Genomic DNA, 16,991 nt, shown 5'->3' with positions numbered 1-16,991 from the left:
AACAGAGCTATGTGGAAAACTTGTCCCTGCATGCCTGATTTCTGACTTTGTTTAATCTCATTAACTGAAGCAGGGTGTATCTGATGAGAAAATGTATAGCAGCCTATAAATTGATATCTATTTCCTTTAGTTCCATCAAAAGAGCAATAATTAGGGCTGACCTCAAAGCTTCTTAAATCCTAACGCAACTTTCAAAGGATTCTGTCCAGCTTTGTCTCTTCCAGGATGAACAAAAGTTGGAGGGACCTGTGCATTTTTACACTGTAAAATTTGATTTTGTAATTTATATTTTATAATAGTTGTAGAGGCTATACATCCCTAGCAGCAGTTCTTCTATGTTAAAGAAACTCCCTTCCTCTAATTAATTTAATTTTTGTTTTCAGGACATATGCCTGCATCTCTCACATTTCTTCTGTATTTTAACTGCATACTTCATATTTAGTGTTATAAAACCGTACTGCATTTTTTTACTACTCCAGATGCTCTGCTTTGTTACCAGGGGCGGTGTTTGCCTAAAAATTACTGTTTTCACCTGCTCTCCTGCCTTGCTTTTTTGTTTGTTCAAACTGTTGGCTGAAATTTCTCATGTTGTTCTTTGCCTCCAATTGATAATTTTCTTTTAAAAACAGACCAACCAAAAGGATTAAACTAATTTTCTAGAATGCATAGGGGGGAGAACTTTCTGTTCATAATGTTTTCAAGTGGAACCAGTAGGACTGTGGGTACCTTTTATTTGTAAAGCCCTAATAGTCCATGGCTTGCAGGAAAGATGTAAGCATTTTTCAAATTATATCTTCCGTTAGAATAGATGAAAGGCACACTCCTGATGCAAAAGTCTTTCAAAATTTGGCCTCTTCACTGCCTCTGAAAAATGCAGCGCAGATACCTTTACTGCAGGAAGCTAATTGTGAAAGACTGTTTTAGGGAGACAGGGACAGGAACTAAGAAAACTTGACAGCCCTCTTTGGTACCTGGCTGCAAAGGTTTTTAATTCTTTCATAGAGAGTGTATAAAAAAATTTGGATGCTAAAGACCAGTGGGGCTGGAAAACTTGTGAGAAGTTGCTAGAGGTCATGATGAGATGAGAACAGGAACTCAAGCAGAATTTTGACATGCTAGGAAAACTGCTACTGGGACAGGGCGTAGTAGGCAGAGAATGACATAGTTGGGTATCTCAGAGAATGAAAATAACCTTAGCAAGAGGGTGGCTTGAGGTGGACTTAGTCTCAGACTTGCTAATGAGCATTAAAATAACAGGGTACACAATCACTTCTACTTACTGTTGCTGTCATTCAAACTGCAGTTAGTTCAAGTGTCAGAGGTTTCTGGTATATCTAAGGGTTTCAGCAATGCCAGTCAACCTAAATTTAATTCCTCGTTGTGAGATCTGGAATTTGTTTTAACTTCTAAGGTACTTTGTTTCAAAAAATAAAGCCTGTAACTTGTTAAATGTTTTTAAAAACCCACAAAAAGTTAAAGAAAACTCGCAATAAAGGTTGCAAAGTCAAACACTCCTATGTGTGAGTGGGGTACACTTGTAAAATCTTCAATTGCCTGACTTGACTGTATAGAAATCCAACCATCCACCCACCCCCAATCCTTCCAAAATTCAGTGTGTGGAATGGGTAGTGCTTCATTAGCCTTGGTTTATTGTTAAGAGTATATACACAAAAAACCCCAATTAAATTAAGGTTACCAAGGCAACTTTAATTGTGGAAATTCCTGATTTTTATTTCTTGTCTTCAACCTTAGTGAGCTGAGCTTTTGTTTGTGTTTTAGTATAGGATTTATTATGTGTTGTGGGAGATACGCTGGCAGTCTACCTTAACATACTAAAATATGTTTTTAAAAATGCCATTATCTTTAGCAGTATGTGCTGTATGCTCTTAGTTACTAGGCTGTGAGATTGTGCAGTACATTACTAGATAAAAGTTCACCTATTTCTTCCTTAGGTCCTGTGACATCTAGACCCTTCAGTGTTACTTGCTTCAGCTCCATTATGACATCCTAACACACATTGCGTGGTGGTCATGTATTGACCACTGAACCACAACTGGAGAAGCTGGTGTACACTGAATGGAGGGTCACAGAAGTGTTTATTCATTATGCTGTCTTGAATATACCATCTCAAAAATATTTAAAAAAAAATTTTAATCTGTAAATGGTCATAAAATCGGCAATTTGTCCTCCCTTCTCCCCCAGTCACTACAAGCTCCATAATCCAGCAGCATTTGTAATCTGGTGCTTGCTGTGCCATCACATTAAAAGGAATTGGCAATTTAATAAATAAGGCTGCATGACACTGGGTGAGGAAAAAAAAAAATTATTTTTTTTTTCTTCCTGTAAACAGCAGTGGGCTGAAGTGTCCTATATTACAAAGTTCTTGTGGGGAACATTTGATACATGCTGCTTAAGTTGATGGATTTTACAAGTCACCTTCAGAGTTGGTGCAACTATTTTGAGAGTGATTCATGTATAACAAATAACATCAGGGGTTTTTTCTCATTTGTAGGCTTTGGGGAGAGAGTTGAGATTCATTCATACTTGGTTGCTAAAATAATTAACTCATACAAAAGCGGTAATACGCAAACTGTCAGGACCAAAAATATTGAGTCAAATTAAGTGATTCTGTGCCAAATTATATTTTCTATGGATGAAAGTATTCCACTATACTCTGAGACAAATTCTGGCTATGTTCTCAATCATCTAACAGGCTTATTTATTTATTTTGTAAGGTAAGGGAAAAAAATATGTTATATTTTTAAATGTGTATGCAGCACTGTGTTATACAGCTTATATATTGAGGTTGGAAATGGCTGGCATTTCACTGATCTTGATATTAGTCTTAATGTAATTAGAATTTTATGCTAGTTTAACAACACTACAAGAAAGGAAACTTAATATTTGGTTATTCCTGACAATAAAAATAAATCAATTCCTTGCAAGATGATAACTATGTTATGTAAATAAGTTGCTTGTTCTGTGTAATGATCATTGGAAGTTTAGCTGAGGAAACTTAGACAACTATTTAAAATGTGTATTGTTAGAAAAAGCTTTTGTATGATAAATACATTGTAATCTGGTAAACCCAATGGATTCAGGTCAAATGAGATACCTGAAAACCATTTTCCTTCCTGCTTTGTCACTTCAAAAAATCCAAACCAACAGGGTTAGCTATTGTGGTGGCAAGCGTGAGAAACACAGTAGTGACTTTCCAAACGCTGTCATTTTTATCATTATAATTTGTATTTATCAAATTTTGGTTTTCTCTTTCTTTGTGCTGAGCAGCACTGTGGCAATTTTATAGTGAAAGTGTGGATCCAAGAATGATAATCTGTACTTCTAGGGGGTGTATGACTGGCAGTTAAACATTGCTGTAAGTAGTCTGCCTGCCTGCTTGTGTTTACAATACATGCAGAAGTCAAATAGAGCAGTTCTTTTCTTCAGCATTACCTATATGTAACAACTTGGATCAAATTCTGCCCTACAGTTGAAAAAACAACCAACACAAAACAAACAAAAAAACCCAACACAAACAAATGGCTTATCTAGCTTTTTTGAGAAACTGTTTTTTTTCCCTTTGTGTGTGTTTCACAAACATAACACAGAACAATCAGCAAGGGTTTTTTTTTCCTCTGTTGGTGGACTGATTTATGAGGGTTACACTATTTCAAAAGTCCTACAACTTTTACCTGAAAGTGTCTTAACTCAGATTCTGGAGTCTTTCAGTCATTGATGGCAATGTAAAATATTGGTTGATACTGTATTTTGGATTTCTTTTTTAATTAGTTTACTTAACATTTCTTAATTGGCAATCCAGAGAAGAGTTGAAAGAGCATATGGAAAGTCACAAAACTTCTGCAGCCCTTCTGTCTTCATTTTGAGATCAAATATTCAAAACCAGATGTCAGATGAACAGACATCAAACAAATCCATCAGAAAACGAACAAAACAAACCAACCAAAAAAAAAAACCAAATGAAAGAGGAAGAGAAGAAAGCAGGCTGAAGATAATCCTTTGTGCTCCAACATAAAAGCAAATAGAAGGATTCAAGTTAATTTACATGTGGTACCTACAGCAGGTGTGACCTGTGTTATAGCAAAGCTTGCCATTTTCTTTGTTACGCTTCAAGTACTTCTGTAGACCTTCACTGCAGAACAATTGATAATGTGGCACATTTATTTTAATAAGATAGTTACCCACAGATAGTCTAAATAAAAATAAGGTACCTTATTCACATAGCTGTCTTCTAATTGGTTTGCGATAGTACTGGTCTATTGCATAAAGTAAACAGGTGCTGATCAAAAGGTGCTTCTAAAGATTTTTCTCGTACATTTTGTTATAAGCAATAACAAAGGGGAGTCACTGAGATGTGCTCTTTGAAGAGCCAAGAGGTGTGCTGTGAGACTCCTTGGAATTCTGTGTGTAAACTAAATACAAAAAACTGTGACGATGTACAGCTTCTTTTGCAGCCATGGCTGCATTTCTAAGAGGGACATTTATAGAAGCACCAATTTTATCAGTTAATGCAAAATTCCACTTATCTGCAGTTTTAAGAGTTAACACTAAGACTTTGTCTGACCTCGGGTATATCCTCTTTTCCAAAGAGAACTTGAGAAGGCATTTGATGCTTTCCTGTTATTCAGAAAAGATCTTTTTTTTTTCTTTGATAGAGAAGATGGTAATCTCTGGTAGCCACTAGTCTGTGAGCTGACATCACACAATATTCTGATAGCTTTTCTGGAATTTAGGTAGAGAAGTTAGTGTACATTTTGTTTCTCTAGGTTTCTTCTAACTATGTGAGTTTGGTTTGGGGGATTTTTTTGTTGTTGTTGTTTATGGCCATACATCTGTATGTTACATTATTAGAAAATTTTCACAATGGGCACCTTCAGTTTAACTAAAGAACTTCCTGGCTTTTGAATTAATTAATTAACTATAACACACAACTGTAAACTGTCAGAGTTTTTTCCCTAAATGGTTTATCTCGCTGTTTTCTAGGACTGATAATTGTCTGTACCAGATCTAGATTTCCTGGTTTGATGTTGCTATTGCTCACATGGAAAGAAATAAATACATGGTTTAGTAGCTTGTTGAAATTGGTGTAATAGAAAGAAAGAAATTTGGGGTTGGATAGTTAAAGGCCTGGTTACTTGTAGTGAACTAGCAGCTTTGCTAGTAGGTAGGGAATGGACCAACGTGGTGGTGATGTTATCTTTCACATAGGCATTGTTGGGGTTTTTTTACATGGGTGTTTTTTTTTTAAAGTAAATAGCAAGCCTTGTCATACTCAAAGCGCAGTTAAGTCATTACAAATTCACAAAGTAGGTAGACAAGCTGCATCCATGTTCATAGTGAGATATTTTGAAATAACTTGTCTCAGCTTTAAAGAAGTTGGAGAAACATAAGGTTAAGCACTTAACTCTTGTAATGATATCATGATTTAATGTCTGAACCAGTGGAGTATGGCAATGCAAATTTAGTCTGAGGTTGTATATGAAATGTGTGATTATCAGATGAAAACATTACCTCTCTGTTTCTGAAGTAAGAAGCAGCATTTACAGACTGGGTCTCTGGAGCTCTCCCTGAACGATGCATGTGATTGCTGCCAACTTTAAGAATTGAACTTTTCATACCTAGTTCTGATTTGAGTTTTGCTGTGCTATCTGTACAGCAAAACAAACTTTGTGTTAATACTGTTCCTTTCTTACAGCCTCTTTGAAGGGCAAACTAATTACAATAGCAATTAGCTATTGTACAATTACAATGTTGTACAATACAAGCCTTGGCTGTCTCTTACTACTTTTCACTGAAGGCCCTGACCCTGTGGCAGAACAGACTGCTGCAAATCGCAGCCAGTTCAGTGCTGTGTCCTGCAGCTTAGGCTGAATAGCTGATGGTAGGATGGCATAAAGATAATGCTGCTGTGCTGACTGTGACTCTGAGCGCGCAGTTTGTGCTGTTAGGCGGAACTCTAGAATGCCAGAGCAAGTAGCCTCATTTTCTCTTGTTCCTGGAATTATCTCTCATTAGCCTAGATTAACAGACTCATTTGGGAAATATATTTTAGAGTCTATTGATACTTTAACATTAAACACTTTTAAAAATGCCTTTACACTGGAAAACATCTGCTGTGATAAGGCTGAATTATCAGGGGAGTGTAGGTAACTATGCAGGGAACAGCTATTTTCCTGGCCATCTTGTGGTGCTTTTTTGGTTTTGTTTTTCCCCAGAAGAGGGCAGCAAATGAACAACATCACACTGGCTTTTACTTTTCAAATGCCTTTTCAATGTTCCTCTTGGCCTATAATCCTCAGTGTAGGTTACCTACTGATGTTAAGCATTTAAAATGATGACTTCTACCTAATTTATTTGCTGTAAGGATAGCTGGAATGTATGAATTGGAAGTCTAAATTCTTTTCAGTATTAGGCAGTAGAACTTGTTTAGTAAAATTTGTTGCAAGTTTATAAAGAAGGCAGTTATATCTAAAGGTTTAAGATGTTTATGACTGTGGCATTAGGTGTATGTATATTTTAAAGGATAAAATAGCCAAACAACCACACCCCAGGACATTATTAGTTAATGTCACCTAAGTCTTGTTTAACATTTTTCAAATATTTCTTTTCCATATTTCAAGTTAAATTATTGTAACATTGCAATTGAAAATAATGCTCTCATAGCCATTTTTCTCCCATCAGAACATAAACCTGAGAATACACTAAATGTAGTGATGCTTTTAAATCACATATGATTCATGTGTTCATGTACAAGTATGGCTTGTGCATTCTTCTAACAGTGCATGTGAGCCGAAGGCCTCAATTCAGAGGGAGTACTAATCATACTAAACAATATAACCAGATTTTATTGTCTTATTTCAGCAACAAAGCACAGTTTTATAGTCTAAAACTTTATGGAGGTGTACTGTATTGCTGATATGGAGTATAGGTTTTTTTGATGACTGTATTGGGAAATGCTGATTAATACCTACCATTGTAAATTTCTTGAATGTGTGTGACCATAGTTCTGTTTAAGTTACAGATCAAGTAGTTAGCAAGAAGCCACAGAGAGAGGGCAGTCTAACCTTTTCAGTTGCTGAGTCCTACCCAATAGGTATGCAAAGAAGGGAGAATCTGGGAGAATCATAGTGGCATCTGTATCAGCTGCCTATAATCAGTGTTCAGAAGCTAACTGGGAAGAAGGAAACTGACACCTAACAAGACTGATTTGTTGATGACCTTGCCTGACTTTTTCATTAAAATCATGTTGTAATGCATGTGGGACCTTTATGAAGCCTAAAACTTGATCAAGAGTACTGGAGACCCTTTGGTCTTAATGGGTCAGAATTTCACACTGTCTCAAATACACCTTATTTATATTTGAAGGATGAAAGGTTAAGTCATCCGTATTAGAATTCCAGGTTGCTTTGGACTTTCTTTTGCTTCTTAACCTTAGAAGATTGAACCAACTGTCTTAGTAACGCAGTATTCTTTCTTATTAAAGAAAAAAGGGCACATCAGTATTTGTGGAGAGTTTGCACCACATACACTACATAAGGTAGGCACTACCAGCAACATTATGAAAATTCTGGAATCTGCGTTTAAAGCTATTAAGTATGTGGGAAATAGGCAGCTATGCCTACACTTTTCTTAAGGAGTAATTAAAATAGCTAGAAAATCCAAATAGCTCTACTTTTCTACAAAGTAATCTCTCAACAAAAGAAGGTTGTTCTGTTATGTCATTGTGAAAAAGTGTTGTTTAAATGCATAAAAAATACAGTTTTATTTCTGATTTCAATGAGTAGAAATGGTAATAAAACATTTTCCTAGTCTGTGAATTGGCATGTTATACCTTTGAACTACTGTTGTGTTGGATTCAAAAAGATATTACAGAAATTAGCCACTGCATTTTTGGTCCCTGCTTCATAGCTCTAAATTTCTCTCTGTCCTGTAGGAGTTCAGAATCTAGATCTTAAACAATTCTTTTGTGTGATGGTTTTTCCTCTTGAAAGATCATAAATGTTTAGGGAAGAGGGGAAAAGTTATTACAAATTGTTATTCAGAGTGGCGCAGCTTGCCTTTTAGAGTTGGCTTTCATCTTGAAGCTCACTGTCTAAATTTCAGATTTTTCTGTATAGCCCCTTGGTTCTACTAAGATCACTGGTTTAGCTTTCACACCTTCTATGCATCAAACGCTTCAACATCTCCCCTGTGTATTTAAGCTTCCTCATGCAAGTTAAGGGATTTTACTCTTTGAGCAGTGTCAGCTTTATTTCTCTGGTGCAAGAAAGTGTTAATCCACACAAATAACTGAGGAGTAATTCTCCTTTTGCATCTGTCTTGTTTTGAATACTGTTGCAAAATGTAACAGCTGTATAGAATCATAGAGTCATTTAGGCTGGAAAAGACCTTTGAGATCATGATTCACTCTTAATTTAGAATTACCTGGAATACTTCTACCAGTAGAAGTCTTAAGTATAATATAAACTATTCATTGTTTTCTAAAATACTTTGTTTTCAAAATAGCAGGACTTTAATTACCTTCACAAATGTACCATGAACGTAGGCATGTTTTTGTTAGAATGTTTAAAGAGTGAGTAATCCTGTTTATTACATCTAACGTGAATGTAGTGCATGTATTTGGAAATAGTATTTACTTAGTAATTAATTATTTACAGGTAAGATTTGAAAAGACATATCCTTTTGCTGAGTGCTGATCAATAATCTGGATAGAGATGTAAGCATCTTTTAAACCTGCTGTAGCTGACTTCCACAGGACAAGGATTTTAAACAACTTCTATGCTTTTATTTCTCCCTTTGAAATTACTGTGTGTTGAAGATGTGACTTCACAGCATTATAAACTTGTGTTTGAATTTTTGAACAGCCAGTGCTTCCTCTCTTGTTGCTGAGTTTTGAGGAACTTTTAAGTGCTTGAGACAGAGTTACATGGTTTTGAGGTATTCTCAGCATGGGGCAGGGAAGAATCTGGAAAAATTGAAGAATCTGGAACAGCAGATCTGTGATCTGTATAAGCCTTTTTCAAATGTTTTATGATTTTGTTTCCTAGGAATCCTCTCTTTGTATATAAGTGCACATATAATTCTCATACACATTATTTTCCCTTTTAAATAAAATCCACTTACAGGCCTGAAGGAGTAGCAGGTGGAATCTGTCTTTTCTGTCCAGACAAAAAAATTTCTAGAAAACTTACGTGGACCATTCAAACATCAAAATAAACAATCCTATATGACCATTTGCATTATGCAGTATTGGCTGGTAGTAAATTACTTTAACACAGCAAAGTATATATAATTCTGGGAATATAAATAAATAATTGAAAGATAGTAAAATAACTGAAGTATTTGATTATAGACAGGTCTGATAGGAATCTTTGTGCTCTCATCTCTCCCGCAGCGATATCTGTCTTTCCTGACTGATAGCCTTAAACGCTCATGATAAAAGGCATTAAAAGCCTGAACTAACACAGTAATTGAGAAATGTCATCCCTTTGGACCATTTACACAGGAAGAATAGCTGATGATTTTCCAGCTGTGACAAGGTTAGTTTCCTTTCTGACAGGAAGTGTTTGTATCGTTAGCTTTGCAGAAAGACATGGGAACATGTGCTGGCATCAAAGCTTTTCCACTGCCAGCACCATGAGTATGAGACAAAGCTCAAAGCCTCTCTGATACAGAAGGGGCAAATGCATACAGGTGGATTATACATGTATGTCGTCTTTATGTTACCACTTAGCTAAACTGCTTGGGGAGAGGGAAAAAAAAAAAGTATGGTACAGTTGAATATTGAATGCTGTGTAGGAGTGATGCCTTTGTGACATGAAAAGGATTTCTAGAGAAAAGGGATCTTTTTACCTATTGGTTGGTCTTCCTCTTACACTGAATATACAAAACACAAACATTGTGATCCTGATGTAACAAAACAGGCAAATCTGTAATGGAAATGTTTTTTATTGTAGTTTACAGATATTGATCTTTAAGGTTGTGTTTGATCCTTGTTTAGGATTTATATTCAGAATACACCTATGTAAAGATGTAGATACTGCAAAGGCAAGGACAGCTTATGTCCCTGACTTGTTAACTGTAAAGGATGTGTTTGCTAGTTCAGGGGGATGCAGACTTCAATCAGTTCATAAATTTAGGGTTTTTCTGTACTGGTACTCCACGGCCAAGAAAGAATAGGAATGTCTTCTCAAAACTTTCTTAATCAACTTGCACGTGTTGGCATATTTCAGGATTTTTAGTATAATGGATTGTTGTTTATCTACCTTGGCTGTATTCCCTTTCTTTTTCTGGAAAGCTTCCTGCTTCAGTTTTCTGTTTTGAAGCTTCATGCTGAACCTCTATCAAAGGCCCAGCCTCTCTGTGACCGATGCTCTGGGGCTCTTTCTGTGTTCATCAAGTGATTTGTTTACATAGACTTTGTGTTGCCATGGTTCTGTTAAGTCCCTCGTTCTGCCAAAATAAGGCACAAAAAAGGCATTAGAATTTCTGATCTATGCAGAAGAATGTACTTTGTAGCACTGTCTGCTTGGACTGTTGGATCTGCTCCATCTTGTTGGTATTTAAAAAGTGAAGCCTTTCTACTTTCTTCTAAACTGAGTGTTTTGCAGGATTAGAAAATAAGTTTAACTGAACAACTAGGATGGGAACGTGCTATGTTGTGTTAATGGCCTTCTGAAACCTGCTACTTGATGCGTGCAGTGAGTGGGAGGACAGGACAGTGGGGAGCCAATTAGATGCTTTTGACAATATTTAAATAAATCGGCATGTGGAGAAGTTGTCCTGTAGGACCTGGCAGCTTAGTGAATAGGGAATTTCCACCTTTGTCCACACTGGCAAAATTAACTTTTCGTCAAGTTGAAATTAAATACCTTGCACTGGCTTGGCAGGAGTGTGGTGCTCTGACACTGGAGTGACATGGGTGGTGCTTCATCCTGCAGCGTTGGAGCCATGGCATCACACACGGTGGCAGATGTCTGGCAGGAAACATAGGTGTGAAGGAGGCTGATAGACATCTTATGCTACTGGGACAGATGGCTCTCAATCTCTGTGGTAGCAAGTATGCCATGTCTTTAAAGACAGATGTTTGCTTTATTAAATATTCTTAGCTTATGTAGAAGGCAATTGACAGAGCTTCAAAAAGTACAGGGAAAGGAGAGCGATAGCCAAAGAAGAGATAACCGACTTCTCCTAGTAGACTGACTAGGCAGTGAGGCCAGGAACTGTTAATGATATTCAAGTGTGTATTGTAGGCAGGTGACCAAAACAATGCAGAATAAAAACTTTTGCAAAAACTGAAGATATTTTCAGTCACTGTCTAGAAGAAGGATTGCAAATCTGGAATTCTCTCCTGCTCCTTGTTCTGCTGCCGACTTGCTATGTAACCTACAAGCGAACACTTAATGAGTTTTAGGAAGCTGCTTATTACCTATGAAAATGTAATTTGTTTTCTAGATATCAAGACAGCTGCTCCTGAAAATGTCATCAGCCTCTTCCTGTTTGCTTCCCATTGACAACTGGGAGTAAACATAAAAAATGCTTTGATTTCCACATCATGCTGACTATGCAATGGTCATGCAATGTGATATCCCCTGCATTAATTCTCTAAAAATACCAGTAATAAAACTGGAGCTGGAGAGTTACTTGTAATAACATTGGTGTGAAGTGCTGTCTTGAGGAGAATTACTGCTATACCAGGGTTGGTGTTAGGGCTTAGATTCTTAAAATAAGTTAATTTTTCATTGGTTTTTAACTTAAATATACTTGTTTGGTTTGTGTTTTTACTTTTGGCTGGAAAAATGAAAATAAGTTTGCCTGTTTGGGAGTTGGACCAAATGACCTCCAGAGGTGCCATTCAATCTTGACTATTTTGTGATTCTTTTGCTTTATTTTTTCTTTTTTTCAGTCCGTGGTTTCTTTCTGGTCGGGTTCGTTTCAGGTTTTCTACTGTAAGGCTAGTATTTCAGAATTTTCATACATCAGAGAGGTATGAAGATAAATACTGTAAATTAGAAACTGTTAGTGGGAATGTAGATGAAGGGGGAGGCTAGTCCTTTAAGAATGTACCTCTCAATGTTTTTGTTATTGAAGTCATTGTTTTCCTTTCTACTTGTGACCTAAATGTTGTCCTTACTGTCTTTACAGAAAACTCTTTGTGTGTTTTCTTTATTAAATTAAAATTACTTACCCTTAATGTCATATCCTATTGCTTCTTGAAAATTTCCTGTTATGCTACATTTTCCCTTTCTGGGGGATTTTTTTGCTTGTTTTAGCATACTCTGTGTCACCAATTAAAAAGCTTGCCCTCTGAACTTTGATTCAGAAAAAAAGATCAAAACTAAATTTGGAAATGCTTCTGGCTGGTTTTTCTTGATAGACTTAGGGTAGAAGCCAAATTTAGATGCACTAGGTCTCCTACTAGTAAAACAGGCTATAACCTTTAACTGCCTAGGCCATTATCTAAGATCGTGGTTCATTAGCAACAAGATCGTGTGAAAGGTGAGGTGTGGCTTTGAGGATGTTCTGTAAATGCTAATCCACTGATACTTTTGAATTTCACACACACGCTTTTTGTTCCCGTAGAACTAGGTCCTTCATATTTGCTTTCCATTTGCTGGTAGGTGAGAAGCCGTTCAAATGTGAGATCTGCTCTTACACCTCCATTGATGTAAGCTCTCTGCAGCGACATTTCTGAACATGCACTAGTGAGAGGACCTACAAATGTTGACTCTGTTCATACAGTCGGTAAGTGTAAATAGTTGTGGTGTTGGACAAATTCTGTAAATCTGTTGTGTTGTTTTTGTTTAAAAAAAAAAACAACAAAACCCCACACTTCAAGGTATGCACTCCTGCCAAAGTCAAGCGTTTAGATATATTCTTGTTTGGAGCTAGGCTCTATGAAGGTTTTTTCATTTAAGGAGATTGTTTTCTGTCCCCTCTTTACAACTCTTTCTCTATATAACTACTGCATAGACTGTGCTGGAAGACATATGGAACGCTAATGTGATAAATACCAAAATACCTGGTAGAAGAAGGTGATTGTGCCTGTGTGTGAAGGGGCATTGGGACAAATGGTAGTGACTTGTATAAAAAAAAGAAAAAAAAAAAGACATACAGTTAGTGAATGAACTTAATTTGCTGTGTTAGGTGTACCATGCTGCTTTTTCACACTGATTTTGCCTGCAGCTTTGCATGTACTGTTTTGATTCCACCCTCCCACCCCCACCGATTGAGGAAATGATCACATTTCTGACAGCGCTAACACATTTCATTTTGCAGTGTTGGCAGTGTGTGTCATGTGATGAGTGGGAGCATTAGCTAGTCTTAGTAAAGCCAAAGTACACGTTGAAAGCATGTACTTAGCAGCCTTAGACACTGTTTAAATGTTAAATTCTTGTGTGTTTAAACTCTGTACAGTAAATGATGTACTGTTTGCTTTCGTTTTTTTAACTCGAAAGGTATAAACTAAGATAAGCTCATGTCCTCAAGTCACTTCAGGTATGTGGTGGTTGATGGAGTGACAGCTTGATTAATTTTGGTTTGTTACTTATGTGGGAGAAAGCTTAATTTACTCAGTTTCTTTATCTGTCGGAACAAAGGTAATTCTGATTACAAAACTAGTGCTCCTTTTCCAGAGTCTTTTGATACCAGAATTAAAATCTGGACTTGCATTCATCAAATATGATAAGATACCTTGAGCTTACAATAAATTCATTCTTCACCAAGAGCTTTTCAGTATCTGGCGATGGAGTAACAGGGGAAAAGGCTTTTTTCTAATTTTTTTGTGGCAGCTGTATTAAAATGCAGAATGGTAAATATTATCTAAATATTGTAACAAAAAAGAAGGAAATTTGTGTAATGGAATGGTCACTTGCTTGCCTTGTTACAAAGAGAGATACTTGTTTGCAGATACTTACTTCCTAGAAAGTAGCATATATGTCCTAGTACATGAGAAAATAGTGGTTGGAAAATTTGAGGGAAATGGTAGTGGTGAACTCCACCTGTTACTCTTTATGCATTACTGTAGTAGGCACAAGAAATCCAGTTTCCTGTCCTATCAGAAAGCTTTGGTTTATAGGATACAGCTGAGCACGACAGGGGACTGTCATTAAGTCCTGTACTACTAAATATCTGGGTTTTAATACACCATTATGTTATACCTGTCACAGTATTTTGTCTCTTTCTGCAGTATTACTTTGAAGTATATACTTTTTCCTTTATTTGTATTAAGTCAGTCCTACTTACAGGCATCAAAGATTTTCTTGCTTTCAAATTAACAACGTGCCTACTTTGCCCTGTTAGATGCACATTAGCCATCATGATGTAAACACTTGCAAGCTTAACTTTTGTTGAGGAAATAGTTCCCTTTGCAGTTAATAGAATTTTTCTTTAATGAGTTTGACTCTCATTACATAGTAAGGTTTTTTTGAGATCAGGAGGTGAATGTTTGAACCAATGTCTGTAAGACTAAGTGATAACACTGTCTGAAAGTACCCTTCTCTTGTATGTAAAATCTCCACTTACAAAGTATTTAGTTCTTGTCTGCGTAGTGGTAACTGCAAATGCCTGCATAGTGTTCCAGAGCTAAATAGTTTGGATGTTTGAAATGGCCACTCAGTTTGCCTGAGTTGGGTAAATACAGTTAAGGTGTTTTTTCCTTAAGTGATCTCTTTCAGGTCTGCAATAGTCTTACGAATGTTAAGCACACTAGAACATAATGCTCTCTATTTCTGAAATTGTATAAAAAATACAACAAAATGTAGGACTACAAAAGGAGGGAAAAAAAAAAAGAGGGGGAGAAAAGCCTTAAGAAACCCAACCCTTCTCCGGTTCCTAAGCATATACTTTACACCCACACAGAACCTATAGGCTGTTTCAGGGGGCTGTACTCAAAAATGAAATGTAAAGGGTAGAAATCACATGAAGATCTGAGTATAAGCAATACTAAGGATGGCATAACTGCAGTGATGAAATATACAGAAAAGTGTCATCTCTAAACTTTTTGAGTATTCTGATTTAGTTTGTGAATAAATGTAGTTGACTGCTAATCAGTTAGAAAACAGTTTCATTATTCAAGCTCTCACCTGTTAAAATTATTTGTGCTTTGAGTTTACCAGATACATTGAATGGAAAAAATACAGTGAAATCTGCAGTGGCAACTGCTCATCAAATTTCAGGATTACAGTGAAATTTAATTTTAAAGTGCATTTCTGTGTATATTGATATGTGTGTATATATATATTTGGGGGGTTTTGTGTATAGTGAACTCAAGACTTAAAATGTTTATGTAACTTATTACAATAGTTACAAAGGCTTTTGTCTTATCAAGAGCTTAGAGCTACGCAAAAGAAAAGATGTGAATATCTGCCTTAGTGACTTGGAACTGAGGTTTTGATTAGGATCAGATGATGATTCCAGTGTCTCAGGGGAAGATTTAGACCCATATTAAGTATGTACCAGACCTCACGTTTTAACATAGAAATAATCCTTGACAGTATTTGTGTTAAATGATTAAGTTCTTGGTTTTGAGGTATGTCCCCCTGTCATAACGCAAAATAGGTAGTATGAAATTACAAATACAGGGTCAAAACTTAGCAGTATATTCAGACTGGTTTGCAGTTTTCCCTATGTTGAGCTGGAATTATATGCAGATGCACACACAAAAGTGTGCACCGCTGGTGTAATTGTAATCTAAGGATGTAAATGCATGTAAGTCCTATTAAGACTGAAAAGTAAATGGGGACACTTGTGCTTGTAGGAGTTTGGATTCTTATTATCTATACAGAGGTTTTATTTTCAAAGAACAGATATATTCACAGGTGCACAACTGACACTAAACCAGAAATACTGCTGAAAACATGGCACTAACTTGCTCCAGTGGTAGGAAAAAAAAAAGGTGAAAGGTGTCCTCTTGCTTGTGTAAAATGAGAGGTATTTTAGGACTAGGAACCCTCATTTGGGGACACAGCTAGCTGTAAGTGAAATCATTGAGGTGTGAGTCAGGAGAGCTGTGTTCTGGACTAGCTCTGGACAGAGCTATGAGATCTTGCTAGGGGTGACTCATCCCCTGACCTACTGTATGGCCGCTTTGGATTTGTGAATGCTCCAGCTAGAGACTGACTGCCTGCATTTGTGCAGTGCTCACTGCTACTGGTGGTACTAATGACTGATACGTTTTTAATTTATTACAGCATTCAGAAGAAGAGCTTGGACCTTCAGATGCACTGACATCACACTTGTGAAGCATTTGGCTGTAGTTTTTGCTGCTATTCTTCCCATGACAAACAACTTCAGAAACACATTAAGAAATGTCACTTGGGTTCAGGAGCTGGTTCCCAGCCCACCTTTACCCTCAAATCACTTCCTGTGGAACATTAGGTCCTTCACTCTTAAACTTCACCAGAGCATCCCAGCAAATAAAGAAGCTGTTGGCATTGTCAGACTTTTGTGCTGAAAGCCAGGGGTTATCTGGAAGAAGAGAAGAAGTGATCCTTGTGTGCCGATTAAAAGCACTTAGGAATGGTCTTCCAAAGAACTGTGTGCGCATTATGGTGCAGGTGGTGACTCCAGTGTGCTGAGAGGAGTGTGGAGGTTTGGGTTGCGCAAAGGGTAGACATGTAGATTTGTTAGGGTTACCTCTTGCTCATACGTTCCGCTTGCTTACAAATGAAGGGTTTGACATTTCAAGGCAGAATCTGTTGAAATGTATGTACCAAAGCTGACAGTGACAAAGCTAACAGGTGGTTTCTGTACTAAGTCTCTCATTTTTAACACAGGTCTTTATATAAAACAGTAAATTACTGAAGAAAATCAACTGATGCAATAGCACTCACAATGGGGTAAAAAAAAAGTCAAATAAACTTCTTCATGGTTATTTTTTATAACAAAACGTGTTATCATAAGCTAATCCAATGTTGAAGTAAAAATACAAACTATTGAAATATGACATCAAATAAACTTGACTTGAAAATCCA

At 36.7% G+C, this 16,991-nt stretch overlaps 1 long non-coding RNA gene across 1 annotated transcript in view; it reads left to right on the top strand.

Annotated features, from left to right (window-relative positions):
* The window catches only part of LOC114012634 (uncharacterized), a 25,262-nt gene extending 8,271 nt beyond the window's left edge, over window positions 1-16,991 (top strand). Inside the window, exons 4-5 of the long non-coding RNA XR_008746628.1 lie at window positions 12,639-12,762; window positions 16,209-16,991. This is a non-coding gene — a long non-coding RNA (uncharacterized LOC114012634). The remainder of the gene's footprint in view (window positions 1-12,638; window positions 12,763-16,208) is intronic.

This window comes from Falco peregrinus, chromosome 3, assembly GCF_023634155.1.
Source record: "Falco peregrinus isolate bFalPer1 chromosome 3, bFalPer1.pri, whole genome shotgun sequence".
NCBI lineage: Eukaryota > Metazoa > Chordata > Aves > Falconiformes > Falconidae > Falco > Falco peregrinus.
The sequence above is the reverse complement of the archived record's forward strand: the minus strand, read 5'-3'. Positions and strand labels throughout refer to the sequence as shown.